Below are 16,545 nucleotides of genomic sequence, written 5' to 3'. Positions count from 1 at the left end.
AGATATTTTTATGTCTTGCTTAATAAAGCTTGATGGCTCTCCTTTCAGGTGTTTCTAGTAGCTTCTCCTTCCCACAGCCATCAATCATCTCCAACTTTATCTCCCCTTTTATTTACATTGGCAGGAACACTTGTTTTGTAATTTTGCAGTGTGGCTTTAAATGTTGTATAATGGTTCTGAAGGAGAAAGCAGGAATGAAACCTCCAGTTTCTGAGTGTTAGATTAAAAGTCATTCCTATGAAGAACTTACATTTTTTTTCCTTGTCTCTCCCATACTGCTTGTTGGTTAAGAAGAGTGGATGAGGAGGCAACAAGGGGGCAGAAAAGGGTGTGCTTTAGAGTTTTATGTGTGATTTAAGACCTTCATACTGCAAGCAACCACAGCCTTCAAAGGACAGGGATGATGAAGGGGCTGGAGCACCTTTCCCAGGAGAGGCTGAGAGAGCTGGAACTGATCAGCCTGGAGGAGAGAAGGCTCAAGGGACCTTATCAGTACCTAATGGAGCGAAGAAGACTGACTCAGAATCTTCTCCCTGGTGCCCAGTGACAGGCCAAGAGGCAACGGGCACAAACTGAAACACAGAAGGTTCCTTCTGAACATAAGAAAAATCTGTCCTCCTGTGAGGGTGACCAAACAATCAAACAGATTTTCCAGTGAGTTGGTAGGGTCTTCATCCTTTGGAGATATTCAAAACCCAGGTGGACAAGGTCCTCAGCAATCTGCTCTAGCTGGCTCTGCTTGAGCAAGAGACCAGACTAGACAACCTCAGCTACTCTGTGATTCTAGCATTCTGCAGAAGAAAGCACTACTCACGCCACAAACACGTTTTAGAAATGCCCCCGTGAACCTATTGGCTTTATTAGTTCCTCTCAGTGCTGATGGGATGGGAGCAGGTGTGGAAGTTGCTTTTCTTCCCTGATCACAGTTTCTTGGTGGCTTCCCTGCAGGGATAAGTGACTGAATCTCCATCTCCATCCTGGAAGTTCTTATGCCTGTGATAAACTATCAGAGGAAATATTCCATTGATGCCAGCAATGCCACTGATGTGGTTAGAGCCCAAACACACACAAAACATGCCCGGAAGATCTCTAAACAGCTTTTTCTTTGAGTCCTCTTGGTGGTTTTGGTGGTAGAAAGTCTTGAGCACCGGGATGCAGAAATAACCATCTCATTTTACTGCTCAGCAGCCATCAGATGACGACAGCACCTCCACTCTGGGGAATCCAGCATCACTGCAAGCTTCTGTAACTTCAGCTCTTTGGAAGCCTTGAGTTTCAGCCAGCTATAAATCTCCAGTCCAACAATCACCATCAGGTGTGGAAGAAACAGGAGAAGGTTTCAAAGGCTCTCTGGTGCCAGTGTATCCAGCAGACTGAAAGGAAAGGAGAATGTAGAAAAGCTCTGGACTTCCTGCCATTATTTAAAATAGGCATTCAACTGTCAAGCATGAGAGAAGTGAGGTATTGTAACAGCCACTCTCACATCCCAGGGGAAAGAATACTTCAGTGCTTCATTACATCTCCAGATATACCATTAGCTGAACCCCCATTAAAATACCTGCCATTCTTAATTTAGTTCTTAAAGAAATCAAGACTGAAAATGATGCAAAAGATTATTAAAAAAATTAAAACTAAATAATAATAAAAAATAAAAATTAAAAAAACCCAGTTTATTTATCTATAAAATCGCTGATTTTTCCTTTCTGGTTATTAAATAAAGAATAATACAACGCATTGTTATTGTATGTTACATAATTTTGGGTATTCATTATAAGTGAACTTCCATGAGTGCATTGGATGATTTCATGATCACCAGATGCCTGAGCAGTGACCAGAAGCAGTCACCACATCCTAGCTATTGCAGCATTTCAGCACCTTCATGTGCTCCAAATAAGACGTGGATCTGATATTTCATATACCTGAGATATTTAAGTGAGATATCCACATCTCAGCGATTGAGCTATATGAGAAAGGAAGTAAAATATAACCTGTGGAAATTCTGTAGAATGTCAATCTGAGAACAAGGAAGACTTCTCCATCCACAGTTATTTGAGTGGTAGTAACTCCTCTTAAATACTACTCATGGGTTTAGTTTTATTTTGAGCGGCACAGAAAGCTAGATTGAAGGCTTTTTCAATATACCATAAAAACTGTGCAACAACAAAAAAATAGATTTGGGGTGCCAGCCAAGATCAGATAATAAATTATGGGCAAAACTAAATAGAGTGCCCAAATGCAATTAATTTTAGTTACTGGCTCACAAAGGAAGACTGGCTGGAGGCATGCAGAACTCCCCTTGTCAGACCACTGAATCATTCTTGGTCTTGTGTGTCACATCTGGGGAAGGTTTAGCTAGAATAAAGACAGTGAAGTCAGTATTTAACCCATTCATCTTGTTATGCAGATGGATACAAATATCTCATTATATTGCCACTTCTCTTAATTTCAAATGCCACCATATCTAGTCACTTCACAATGTGTGGAAGCTAAACTAAAAGGATTAAAGGGCTTTTAACTAGCTTTTCTTAACCTAAAGAGTTATTCTTTACAGAAAATTAATAATGTGCAAGAAGAGTCATGCCAACTACATACAAATATGTCTTATTTTCCCCATACAGTTGCAAACTCTAACAGACTTTCCTGCATGGAAAAATATGTCAGTTTAAGTTCCAGAACAAGAAAAAATTTCTGATTCAGTCCTTCTCCTTCAGAGATCATTGCTCTCCCGTTGTAAGGAATTTTCAGAAACAAAAATGAATGCGAAGATGTAACTACGTTTACCGACTCTCCCTGACTAGGAAGAAGTCATCAGCTGCTACTTGAGAATTTAAACAACCCATCAGCTAAGTTGTTTTATTTGCAGTTTTTTCAACCATTCTTCAGCCACTTGCTGCTAACAATCCTGTAAATGTTTGGCATATGTTTGACTCTTTTCCTAACTTTTTTTAAGAAACCCCTCTACTGAAGTATTGCTGTTTGAAGGTTTATGAATTATTCATATGTTAAATTGTGACACCTGTATTTAACTGCAAATCCCAAATTAATTGGAAAAATTCCACAACGGTGCTTGTTTTTCTGCTCTGCTGCTTAGCAGTGATGTTAAACTAAATCAAAATCTCCTTTAAAAGGATCAAGATCTGCTTCCAATATATATATTAAAAAAAAAAAGCAGTAAAAGAAAAGCAGCCTGATAGCTGCATGACACTAAGAGTTAAACAATTGTGAAAGAGAATTAAAATAATGGTCTCCAGTTCTCCAGGCAATCACACACATGTTTCATTTTAAATGTGCCAGTAGTTCTATTGACTTGCATCTCTTAGAGGTACTGAAACATTGTACACGTGCTTGAGAGAAAGTCTTACTGAGTTTTTTCCTCAAGAATGTGTCCACCTATTTCTACACTTGCTCATGGATCAAAATCTGGGCATTTCAGGTTTGGAGGCATTGCTGAAACCCCTCACTGCCAGCTGAAAGCAGTGAACACCCACTGCAAAACTTCAATTCTGTTGCACTAGACAGGAGCATCTGTTTTCAAAACAAGCTTTTCTGCCCAGAAGGCTACAGAGATGAGTAAAGAATTTCCCAGACTTTTTGTTCCACATGCACTTTCTATTATTTATGATCCTAATTCGTTGTGATGTTTCATGTTAATGCAAAGGTATTAGTTTCTCTGTGTATAATAGAATCATAAATATTTATACATAAATTTATATATATTAGACATCTTGTAGGTAGAGACTTGTACTTTCTTAGGTCCAAATAACACACATATGTCCTTCTCTATTTTTTTCAAGGTAATATGAAAATATTGGGCAATTTAACTGACTGAAACAATCTCAATCATGTCTGATTGAATGGCTGCCCACCTCTTCATGTGGAAATGAAAGCTTTTGTTAAAGTACAGAGAAATTACTTCACTTAAACCCTGGGGAGAAAAAAAAAAAAAAAAGAAAGGGAAAAAAAGAGGATATTTTGGCTGTGGATTTATTCATTAGATCCAGATGTACATTATTAACTGTCCATAGTTGGCTTTACTAATAAATCATGCCTGAAGGATTTTGTTTTGCAAGATGGAGAGAGCAGCGTGCTCTTGCTTGTTTTGTTGTTGTTGTTGTTTTTTATCACAGTTGATTTATTGGTTTTGTTTTGCTTCCCATTTAGGACCTCCTGGCAACAGTGGCACAATATTGGAGCAGCCTTCAGAAGAGAAGTGTGAGCTGTACCAAGGCCGCGGCTGAAACGGCGGCAGCGTACGGAACAGAACGTGCCGGCCTTGTGCAAGGGAGAGCTAAAAATAGACCAAAACCAATCCTCTACATGGTTCAGTTGTTTTGTTAACACCTACCTAGCAACTGAGACAAAAATGTGCATATGTGTGTTCTGCAATGCACATGAAAAAGCAGTTTTCCAGCCTGCCTGCGGCTGCATTTACTAGAAAACCCAAACATCATCAACTGCTCACTCTAATCTCCTATGCACCTCTTTTACAAGATGACCCCTTCCATTTTTATACATTTTTCAGAGCTTTTCTATAAAGGGAACTCATCTATCCTGCTGTCCCACACAAACCCCAAACACCATTAGCTATGTTGCCTGAGCCATTTGTCCATGGAAACACACACTCATTTCTCTTTTCTAAAAATGGGAAAGATGTAAGGAACACTTATCTCCTGCAAAGTGCTTAAGTGACTCTTTCAGGGAATTTGCAGTCCTTGTGACAGCAAGATAGAAAGCTCTGTGACATCTTGCAGAACTGGACTTTATGTCGTTCTATTGTAACCTATCTTGTCTTTTCAATGATAAGCTCTCTCAGAGGATGGAGTGGCTTTCTCACAGAGAAACACACACACAAAGCCCCTTATGTTTACAGCATTTTTTACATGTACAGTAACATTCCACAGACATCATGTGGTTATACAGTGTATTTCTTACTCAAATTTATTAAATAAAACCTGACATTTGAGATGCTTAAAAGGTATTATTCCTATTTTGAAACAGACAACAGTGATTTTTCCTAATATACACAATTTTTATGACAACCGCTTGTGCTCCAACTGAATTATTTTCCAGAACTAAAGTAATAATTTTATTGAAACCTTCTCCTCCCCTAGAAACTTACTTTTTCTGAACATTTTGTGATGCTTTGGAGGCATTTATTTTCCTTCTCTTTGACTGTCCTTTCAGACAGACTGACAGTTTTTCACTCTCTCACCTCCGTTATACTGGCACCAGCAATTAATAGGCCACTTAATGAATTCTAAATATATGGAAGACAATTAGACAATTACTATGACAACTGTTCCTATTGCCCAATATTTCTCAGCTCCCAAGATTTTTCCTTCACACGTGCTGCTTAAAGAATATGAAATATGGAAGTGAAATCTGAGCAAAGGTGCTTTTTTACCATTTTCCTTTGTTGAAGACCTCTATACTTGGACACACGTAATTCCATAGCATTAAATTGATTTTTAGCAGCAGCATTTGGCTGCAGACCTGCCATGACATAATGTGAAGCTCTGCCTCTGAAATTAGTCCTCGTACTCACATGTAAAATCTAAGCAGCATCAGCAATGATGGAGATCTGTGTAGATCCTGGATGTCCTTGCTTGAATCAGCTGTGCCCTGCTCATGCTGGAAAAACCCAAAACCGGCCATCACATCAAGTGTTTCATGTCCAGAAGAGATGAGGATTTCCTGTTGGTAAGAAAGATGAGTATTCAGCAACAGTGGTTCATGTTTCATCATTTTAATGAGACACATTAAAACTAAAGAGAACCTAAGAGGACAGAGCTAGTTTAGACATAATTTAGGAGCTTTGGTATGGCACAAATTAGGGCACATTCGAGTAGTCCAAAGATTAAAGCTTTAAACCAGAATTGCCAAAGGACCTGGCCTCGCTCCTCTCTGCGCCTCTCCTGACAGCATGATGAACTTCCTAGGGAGAAAGAACTCGCCTGAAGGCAGTCTTACAAAAGCCAAATCTTCCCAGAGAGTCCTCTCAAGGCTTCTGCATAGCCACGTTTACAAAGACCATCACACCTGGGATTAATGGTGAGAAAACTTTTGCACACAAGCAGCTGTGAGAGAAAGGGAGCTAAGGTAGTTAAACTGCAAGTACAACTTGCAGAAAGTGAGCAGCATGAATGCAGCCTGCATTTTTATTTAAAAAAATACAGCAAAACCCCACAAAACTTAAAAAAAACATTCTTGTGATCCAAGTCTATGGGAAATTAAACATATTGCAAAAATGAATAGAGTCTGCTTTGCATAAATTGGCTAAGAATGGAGATAATAATAATAAAAATAATAATAATGACACAGAGATATTTTCTGATGGAAAATTCTTCAGCTTCATCTTTTCCTGAACACTTTGATTACAACAGTAAAAAGAAATAAAAGTGAATATTTCAACTCAATGAGATAATTTGAAAAAAGCTATTTTTTCTGAGAACTATAACATACTCCTAGTATGCTTTTATAGTCCTGTATTTTAGGACTGTTTCACTGTCTTTTCTACAAATAACAGGTGCTGACTACTGCATTCTATGTCAAATACTCAGATAGGTATAGCCATTAACAGCATCCCAGGCTGTCCAAAGAGCACTGTTGATATGTCAAACAAGAGTTACTGCTTTCACACTGTAGAAATAAAAACATGTAGGCAGGGCAAAGAAAAGTGAGACTTCTTAGATATCATGCTTGACCCCAGCCTTTTTTTTCAGGCCTTTTGACATGTCACTGTTTATCACCCTAGTTTATGCAGCAAGGAAACATATTTACAGCCTCCTGGCCCTTTGCATCGTGTCTCTAAGTACAACATATAAATTTATGTGCATACCAGGAATCCCTGTGCATCTAGTGAAATCCACACGGAACTTTCTGTGCCCATATTCCATCACATTTTTACATGAGCACAGTGGCTTTTAGAACACATCCTTCTTATAATTTGGGGCCCTCCTTTTCCTGTGATCCAGCCAGATCAGATGGATTTTTCATCAATAGGGCCCTAAGACTTTACACTTGACTTTAGAAAAAGAGCAGGCATCATTGCCAATTTATGAAACCGTGCAGTCACTGCCATGCAGTTTGTCGTGCTACACATATCCAAATACATAATTCTGGGAGAAAGCAGCATCCAGATCCAAAACTGGGCCTCTGTGGGCAGCAGGCTTTACTGTGCATGTGGCAGCACCAGTCCTGGGCACGTTGCTGTGGATAATTGATGGCTCAGGGCTGAGCTGTTGGTGTGCTGGAAGTGGAAATGCTGGGGTATTTCTTCACCCAAATAAGTAGTGGGTTATGATGCACACATGCCTTGGCAAAGTGCCTTAGTTTTAGTCATTTAGCACAAAAAATTCCCTTCCTTTTTGTCTAAGGTTTCGTTCAGCTGCCTTTTAGCTCCCTTTATGGTAACAGATTCCTACCCATCAATGGCAAGCTTTAGTAGGAGGACACTACTATTTTAGAATTTAATTTCAAATAGTCCTTCATTTGCTGGAATTCAAAAATTCCATGAAAATTTGGAATACTGCCAAGTGGCTATCACTAATACCTTGAAATGTCATTACACCTTCCATCACGGGATCTTTGGACCTCGTTAGGAACATCAAAATGGTTTATGATCAAGTGCGTCACATGCTTACAAAACACTCATGGTCATCTTTAACATTAAGAAAGTAGTGATACCCCTTGGAGGAAGCCCTGTCCTCTATAGTTTCAGAGTAACAGGCAAATTTTCTTACAGAAGAAACACAAGATATGCAGAGTTAAGATGCAGAGTTAAGAAACAGACAGGAAATCCTTTGGCACAGCCAAGATAATTCCTATCGTGCAGTTACCTTACATTCCTTTCCTCAAAGCTAAACTGGTTTTTGTAAATGAATAGGAATTGCATAGAGTTTAAAAGCTTTCTCCAGGGTTGGAGATGTCTTAGAGGCTGGTCTAAGCAGTGCCTGAGATGTGGGACACCATGCAATAAGTAAACACACTGATGAAAAATTAGGAGGACGGTCTATATCTCCTTTTAGGTACCTAGCAGAGCTGTCCCTGGGGTTTGTGTTGGAACTGGCCATCCTTCTTTTCAACTCTTTTCTGACAAAACCATTCAAACAAACCCTTCTCTCCTCTACATTTTGAAAAAAAAGGCCTGAACTGCCACCCACCAAAGATGAAATTGTCAAATCCTATAAGGTTTGAGCACTACACGTTATAACTTACACCAATCTGTCAGTGCTTTGAAAAGCAGCCCCAGAGGGACCATTCCCAGAAGGGAGAGTCAATATCCTGAATGTCCTTGGAGCTGGTAGAGAGCCAACCAGGGCTAATTGTGGAGATAGTTTATTTCATGTACACTCCAGAACTTGCAGTCAGCAAGGCCAAAACCATTGACTTGTTTAAGTCAACCTTTATTATCTGTTTATCATTATAAGCATTTACAAGATATGCATCCATGCAGCATCTGGACACACTTGGCAATTCCATGGACTGGAACTGCATCCCCTGGCAGTTAATATCACTAAGAATTTGTTATATTCCCATATTGTTTCTATTGTCTTGTACACAGTCTGAAACCACTGGAAAGACACTTTGTCACAGGAAGCTTCAAGTACAGACAAGCAAATTTTTCCAAGTGGTACAACAAGGCATTATGGAGTTTAGCCTTAGCTGTTTTTTTTATCTTTTCCCTGACTTTTAGCATTAATAAAAACACAATTCAAACCAATGAATTTACTCTGTGAAGACCATGACAAATCACAGACTCAGCCTTTGCATAAAGATGAGAATGGAACAAGATTTTAATACTTACACAGCACTGATTTCCAAAAGAAAACCATATGTCAAGTATCAGGGGTATCTGTCTGTAATGTATAGTCTTTTAGAGGAGACAAATCTGAATATATGCAACTAATGGATATCTCACTTTGCCCCCAGGAATTGCAGTTTATGTTTCTGAGTAACTCCTGAGTTACACATATTCCGAGAACTATGAAATTATACTGCCTGCAGCCATGGCGGCGCGGAGTTCTGAAATCAAATGTCCACTGTCCCTAGCTCACTAGGATCTAATTTCATTATTTTAGTGAGAAATTACGTCAGGACTTCCAGTATTTCCCAGTGAATACAGGGGATGCTCTATATGAAGCCTCTCAGAGTATTGGTATGGCTGATGCAGGCTGGGAAAGCAAAGCCAAGATGCTGTTCTGTGGCAGAAAAAGAAGTAAAAGTGAAGTGGCCAACTATCAGATTTAAGATTTCAAGGTTGAAGCCAGGCAGCAGAGGTGAGGTAAAGTCTTTCTGAACATATTTTAAAACTTCTCTTGAAGTGAACAGCTTTATTAGATGTCATTGTTTCGTTGTGTGATGTCACTAGAAATTTTGGATGTGAGTATAAACAGATTCCTTTACATTTTGAGAAAAACTTTTTGATTATACATTAGCCATTTTTTGACTGGATATCATCCTGGACTATACACATTTGGACACTCTTACATCCCAGTAAAGCATTTGTACATTGCAATTTTAGAACCTCACATATAGCAGGATTTCACTGTTAAGGTTCACTTGCTGTCCTCAGAAAGCACTTAAATGTGTTCCCTTTAAATATATTGGTATTTCTCACAATTCCCTTTAAGCCAAAACAAACAATATCTTTAGATTTAAAAGCAAAACAAAATTCAAACCTGCCGTGGTTTTCCTTAATTCACAAGAATCTAAAATAAGGATAGTGGAATTAAGCCAATCCATAGGATCTGCTTTTGTCCTGTGAAATTTCCAGCTAGTATCATGAATTGCAAATGTTAAGCTGATATTCGAGGCCGAAAGGTCCCAAAAGAGACAACTAGCAATAAAGTGCAAAAGACGGGGATTATCTGCAAGAATACTGTGTGTCCAGATTTCCAGGAGTATGTTCACAATGAACAAAAATCTTGAAAGCAAAGGAGCTGGACCAGCTGGAGTCTCTGTGGATATCCAGCAGGGCTGCTGTGTCCACCATGAGTCATTGGTGCCTGTGCTGTGAAAGTAGAATTGCAATTAAAAAATATATATATATATTTGGAGCTGCTGCTTCTGTTAGGTGCAGAAGAAACTCCCATTTATCTCCTAAGAAAAACAAATGACTAAACATCTGTAGAAATGTGTGGAGAGACATGTATTTTTTCACTTGTTGTAATCCTTGTTAGCTACAGGGATTAGGTTCTGGACTTGCTTTAAAAAATATTAACAAATAGCTGGTTTTTTTCCTTATTTTCATTGTCACTTGAATCATAGGAAATAATTTGTAAAGAAGATTAAAAGATTGTCCCTATTAATACAGGTTTTTTGTCAGGCCAGACACGTGGCTGAACCTTTTCAAACTCTGATTAGTCAAAAAAAAAGGATGCACATAAGTCCTATAAAACTGATATCTACAACAGAAACCTCAGGTGTGCTTAGGGCAAATCTTGTCAGTAATATGTATCTGAGAATAACAAGAAGAAAAGTGAAATGGATGTGAAAAGTTTGATATAATAATATATATATTATACTTTTATATATATATATCACAATCAATATATATTATAATTAATATGTCATTATATATATAGTGAATATATATAAAAATATATAGCATCAGCAGACACACAGGTACTCACGCTTCAACCACATGAGACTTTCAAAGCTGCAGTTAAATGAGCATTATTAATTTAAATATAATTGTATTTAATTTATAATTATATTAAATTTTGCATAACTTAAGCAAAATTTCTGCATGTATTCTGCTTTCCAGAAGTCCAGCTGACTCTGGTATTTTGTTATTGGGTAGTGACTGCAAGCAGGGGATTTCAATAAATATTTATTTATGTACAACTATGTCATCTGCTGGATGCTTCATTATTTTTCTGACAAAAGAGCCAACTAAATGAAAAGAGTAAAATGCATGAATGAACGTAACTTGTCATTGTTTTGTTTTCCTTACAGTGGAAAAAAAGGCAATGACAGAATTCCTCACCCACATCATGTCAATGTCCCACATTGGTCTTACTGTTGTCAGTACATCCCCAGTGTTAGCATTTTCCCGAAAAACTGATTAAGTTGAAATAGTTAATTTTATACATATTTTTTTTTGTTTGTTTTGAAATTGCAATCTTTTCTTATGAAATGCACTCTAAGAATTGGAGAAAATGTGTTGTTTATTAAAGCTATGTTTTCCTTGTAGCATTTTGCAAGATTTCAGATTACTCAGAGCCCTCTTCTTTACTGCTTTTTAAGGAGATTTTGTAATTTGGGGAAGCAATGTAGGCCCCATTTGAATCCTGAATTGCCACGGCAAATTCACATTTTTATTCAATGCTATTGTAAATAATAACACGGAATTGTGTGCAAATATCCAGGATGAAGGTTAAACAAACCTCCCAAATATCCTTAACTTGGGGCAAGATGCTTTTTTTCCTGTCAAGGCTCACAATTCCTGAGACCCTTCCTGTACAGCATCCATGTGCACTTTTAATTGCATTTTCATGCTGTGGGTTGTTCTGAACTTGGCTCATGGACAGCTTCTGGATAAACTACACTAAACTAAAGATTCTCTAGCCTTGCTAAATATGAGTTTTATGAAGAGGCAGGTTCCAGACACCATCCAAACCAGCTGAATACTTTCAGGTACTACCTAAAATCTGAGTACATAGTCAGCTCTCCCTGACACGTGATATGGATGAGTGATGCAGGGTAGAAGAAAACCCTCCAAAAGCCATCGGCTGCAGAAAACCTGAGCTGCTATCAACAGAGCTAGCCTGACTCATTCCTTTATGGATTTATCAGTCTGGACAAGCACATGGCTGCTGGTCCTGCCCCCAGTCAAACGCAGCACTGGAGGGGTCTTTGTCTCCCAAACTGAGAGGATACTTGTGGTGTTTAAAAAAAATTTAGCAATAATAGAAGACACATCCCAGGGCATTCACTTGTTTGCTCTGCTTGAACCAGAGGTCAGCTTGCTTCAACACACATATTTTCTTTGTTTCTTTGTCAATATTTAGCACATATCAGGGAGAACAATGACGGTATGCAGATAGTTTTGAATCCAAAGAATAATTAAAAGATGTGTATTGTTGCAGAGGAAACATAAATATACCCTGAATAAAGAACAGATCATCCTGATCACTTTTGCCCTGCCTGCAAGATAGCAGGGAAGAGGGAAAAATTTGACTGTGAAAACATTTGGCTCTGGATCTCCAGCGCATTCCTCCCTGTGGGATTTTGTGCTCCTAATGAATTGCTGCTCTTTTATTTAACAGCTGAAATGTAGAAAGGGAGGATTTTTTTTTCCCCTAAAACATAAAGGTATCAAGTTACCAACTGATTATAGGAATAAAATTGGCAAATCAAACATAAGCAAAAATTATTCTAAATCAGCAGAAAAATGAATTAGCTTATCTAATTTATTTAATTTCCAAAGCTGAGATCACCTCATGCCCTTCTGTGCAGCAGAAGATTGAGACTGAAGGGCTCTTTTCAGGAGGCAATGCCAGGAAGCACTCTTTGCTCTGTCTGCTTTTCTCTTTATCTCACTTTTTCCCTGTCTTTTGGGCTCCTATTCCCAACAGGGACCCAGAGCTGCAGGGGCTTTCCATCATAAGAGCAGCCTCCTGGGGATAGCCAGGAGGGATGAGCTGGAGGCAAAGCTCGACCTCCCACCTCTTCCCATCTGGCTCCATCTGAGCTGCCCTGAGATCCTGCTCCTTCACAGAGGTTTCCCAGGATAAATAAACAATGCAGATATTGGCAACAGAGCTGCAGAGATGGTGGCAGCTCAGAATTTCTGTCCTTTGGGAATGGTACTATTTTTAGACCTGTTTTTAAGGTGTGCTGGAATTAAACATCATATTGAACCTCCACACATCTTCAATAATGTTTTGAAACTTGCATTTCTAGAGGAATGAATTGTTAAATGAAAATTAAGCTGTTGTTTTATTGTCTTCCTACAGTTTTCATTTTCTCTCATTTTTACTCTGCCACAGCTAGTCTTATCATCAATGGGAGTAAAAGTAAAAATATATGTTTTTTCAAATAAATATAATTATTTTATTGGTTTAAATTCATTCTAATAATTTCAGATGTCATATGGCATGTGATTTAGAACACCACAGCTTCTCTATCTTTTTTTTTGATGAAATTGCATTTACAGTAATACTTAATGCAAACTGAAATAGGAGCTATTTTCAGCTCTTGTTGCAATAGATTAATTATGAAGAAAATAAAATAAAAAAACAAATTGTAAGAGTGTAGTCAGTCTTGATAGTACAGATTGCTGTTCAGTCTGGTTTTGCTCCTTAGTTCTTCCCAGAAACTTCTGTAGTCCTTCTGGAATTAAATTTTTTTTGCTGTCATTCCCAGCTGCCAAACGACACAACATCAGTTATACTGGGGATGTTTCCCCAACAGAAATTACAAATTACTACTTCCCTATCCCTCCTGCTCCATGATGTGATGACACTGATTTACTTAACGAAAGGAGGAAAATTGTGTCTGATGAAAACTGTCTCTGATCTGAGCATCGCCTCAAGAAATAAGAATAAAATTCTGGGTCTTTGCCAGCTCTACTGTCTTGGAGCAACCCTTGCTATGAAAGCTCACACCACTATTATTGCTGCAAAAAAAAAAAAAAAAAATCTCTTCTTAATATTGGCAAGACCTTTTTTCTTACTGATTTCTGGCCAACTGCCTTTTCTATACTGACAATGGCGTTTAAATTTCTGCAGGTCTGACCACCTGCAGAAGCCACTAACTGTTGAAATTGAGAAAAATAACAACAAGTAGGCTACATTTCCCATGATTTAATTCCAAAAATCTTGCACATGTGCTTAATTTAAAGTGCGTGTGTATTCTCGGCGGAATCGATGGGAAAAGGCAGACGACTAAAGGTAAGCAGATGTGTAACTTGTGGGATCCGGGTCTGAAATTAAGACAAGCTTCAAGAAGTGAAAACTGCAACAGAAGAGGAAATCAAAGATGACAGGAGCAATAAACAGCAAAAATGTCATGCAGTCAACCTCAGACACGTGTGTATCATGACCATCATTACATTGTATTTCAAATTTTAAAAATTTAAATAACAATGTATTCCAAATCAAAAATAATTTTCTCTTCAAAGAGTGGGATACCTAGAGGCACAGGAGCTAAGTTGTAAGGATGGAGTCAAACAAGAGGAAAGCAGATTTTTAGAAAAGCTGTTGAAAAAATAACACTTCAAATATCATGCTAACTGCAAAATACAAAAATAACAGCTCAAAATTTTAGCAGCTCCATAGGAAAGGTGTTACAAAAGCAAAGAGCAATTGTGTGAGAGATGACCAAACAACCAAAAAGACGTGAATTTGAATTTGTCTTATGAAACAGGACAAGCAGCAAGCTGCTCTAGTGCTGCAAATGATGATCCAATGTGTGGATTCAGTGGAGAGGTGACCTTAAGTGGTGAGGAAGGAGGGTCACCTGTGGCATCTGAATCTGAATGAGCATTGGAGCAGGCAGAGAACAGGAGGTGACAATTGTCAAAGCCAGAGACAATAAGAGCATAGGTGAATGTCTCAGCTCTCTCTGCACAGAAGCATTATTCCCAAGAGTACTTCAAAACAAATACAGCAGTGTAAGACTGAGGTTGAATATAATAAGAAATCGCCAAAATATTTTATTTCATTTTGATTGACTGGAAAGTTCTTCCTTGCCACTCATCTACTTTGCAGTTTCAATCAACATGTATTAGAACATCTGAAGGGAAGATTAAAAAAAAAAAAACAAAAGCAAGAACTGAAAATGTTGTTATAATACACCTTGTTTCACAGCATCATTTTGGAGGATGATACTTGTCTAACTGCTTTATATAAACATTCCTGGTACCACGCTGGTGTTCCAGAGATGATGCTCTACCTTCTGTTGATTTCTTTACAGCAAGAACTCCTCCTCTCAAATGTTTAATCTCCATACCTCTCTGCACTCATTCCTTTGTTACTGCACACATATTCAACATCCAAACACTTAGCAGGAAGTAAACACTTAGATATTCATTCTAATAATATTCTGATGATATGAACTGTGGTTTTGACATTAAGCACCTGTTTAAAGTAGTTTTTCTGATTGAGCACCTATGCTTTCAGGATTAAGATAGTGAGAATGACAGATGACCTCTAAAGACCATGGGCTGACCGGTCTGTGGGTGGTATCTGCGGGTGGTCTGGAAGGGGAAGGAGATTGGAGATCAGTAAGATTTTCAAAGGAAAAACACTTTAAAAAGAATTTCTCAGCTCAAATTTATGATGCACATTACCTGTGTCTTGGAGCTTTTATGTTGACAGAGTCAGGGTGATTCCTCATGTCTGGCACTCCGTGGGAGCTCTCGCTACATCTTAGAATGGGGATTTTGCTTTGATATTCATTTTGACATTCACTCCAGTGCAGAGATGGAGCTGAGTCACAGCTTTTGGAGTCATAGCCACACCAGAAAATCCCTACAGTTTGAGGGCACTTGGACTGATAGTTTTGGCTCAAATCATCGTTGATCTTCTTGTAAACAACTTGGCATCCTTCCTATTTGTACATACTCAGGGAATGATGTGAACTAGGAAAGAAAATAAGTAGGCTAAAATAATCCTTTCCCCCCTGTTGTGCATATGAATGGATCTGAGTCCGCCAGAAAGGCAGATATCTGCCAGTACCAGCAGGGAGGTTATTATCTTTGCATATGTTGTTTCCTAAGAAAATCCCTGTTAAGGACCATTATGATGATATGCAGAATTGCATTAGGATGCATTTGCCCTCTACCCATTGGCATCCATCTAACTTTTTAATTTCCTGGGTCTCTAAACCCTTCCTAGGGGAATGGCATGACAGCCATGAAGAGATTATCTTGAACTGCATTCCATTTCATCAGTACAGAACAGTATTCATCCCAAAACAATGCTGCCAAGCAGTTCCCAGATCAGCGCACCCATGAGCAGGACCCACATGATGAGGCTGCTGCTGATAGCAAAGTTAACCAAAGCTGGAGAACTCAGGACTGTGCTTTCCATCTGCCTGTTGTATATCCTTGTGTCGCCCCTGCCTTGCCTTTTTACAGATGTCCACCTGAAAAAAAAGGCAAGAAACACAAAAAGGAGTCATGGTCTTTGTGTTTTCTGAACTGCCTTATGTCTTCAATTTATCAGAGGACAGCAAATGGCCAACAGGTGAGAGAGAAGAAGGGGGGAAGTCAGCATCATCTATTTGTGTGTGTGTCTGCTTGGTCACATCTGTTCCCAAACTCCTAAACAAACCACAAGCAACTGCTGAAGGCTAGAGGAGGAGCAGCACAAAATTAGGGCACATGAAATCAAGATCAGTCCTTAATATGGGACAGAGCAGAAGAATACATCAAAACACAAGAAACAGCTTGAAAAAAAAGAATTTTAAAAAAAGTCAATAACGGCAACATTTTTTTTTGTTTGTTTAAGAAAAAAAGCAGGATCCCAAAATAAAAACCACACCATTGGTGGTCACTAGTGCTGTGCTTAAGCTGTCATCTGTTGAATCTGGCAG

This window comes from Taeniopygia guttata, chromosome 4, assembly GCF_048771995.1.
Source record: "Taeniopygia guttata chromosome 4, bTaeGut7.mat, whole genome shotgun sequence".
Taxonomy (NCBI): Eukaryota; Metazoa; Chordata; class Aves; order Passeriformes; family Estrildidae; genus Taeniopygia; species Taeniopygia guttata.
This window is presented reverse-complemented; position numbering follows the sequence as displayed.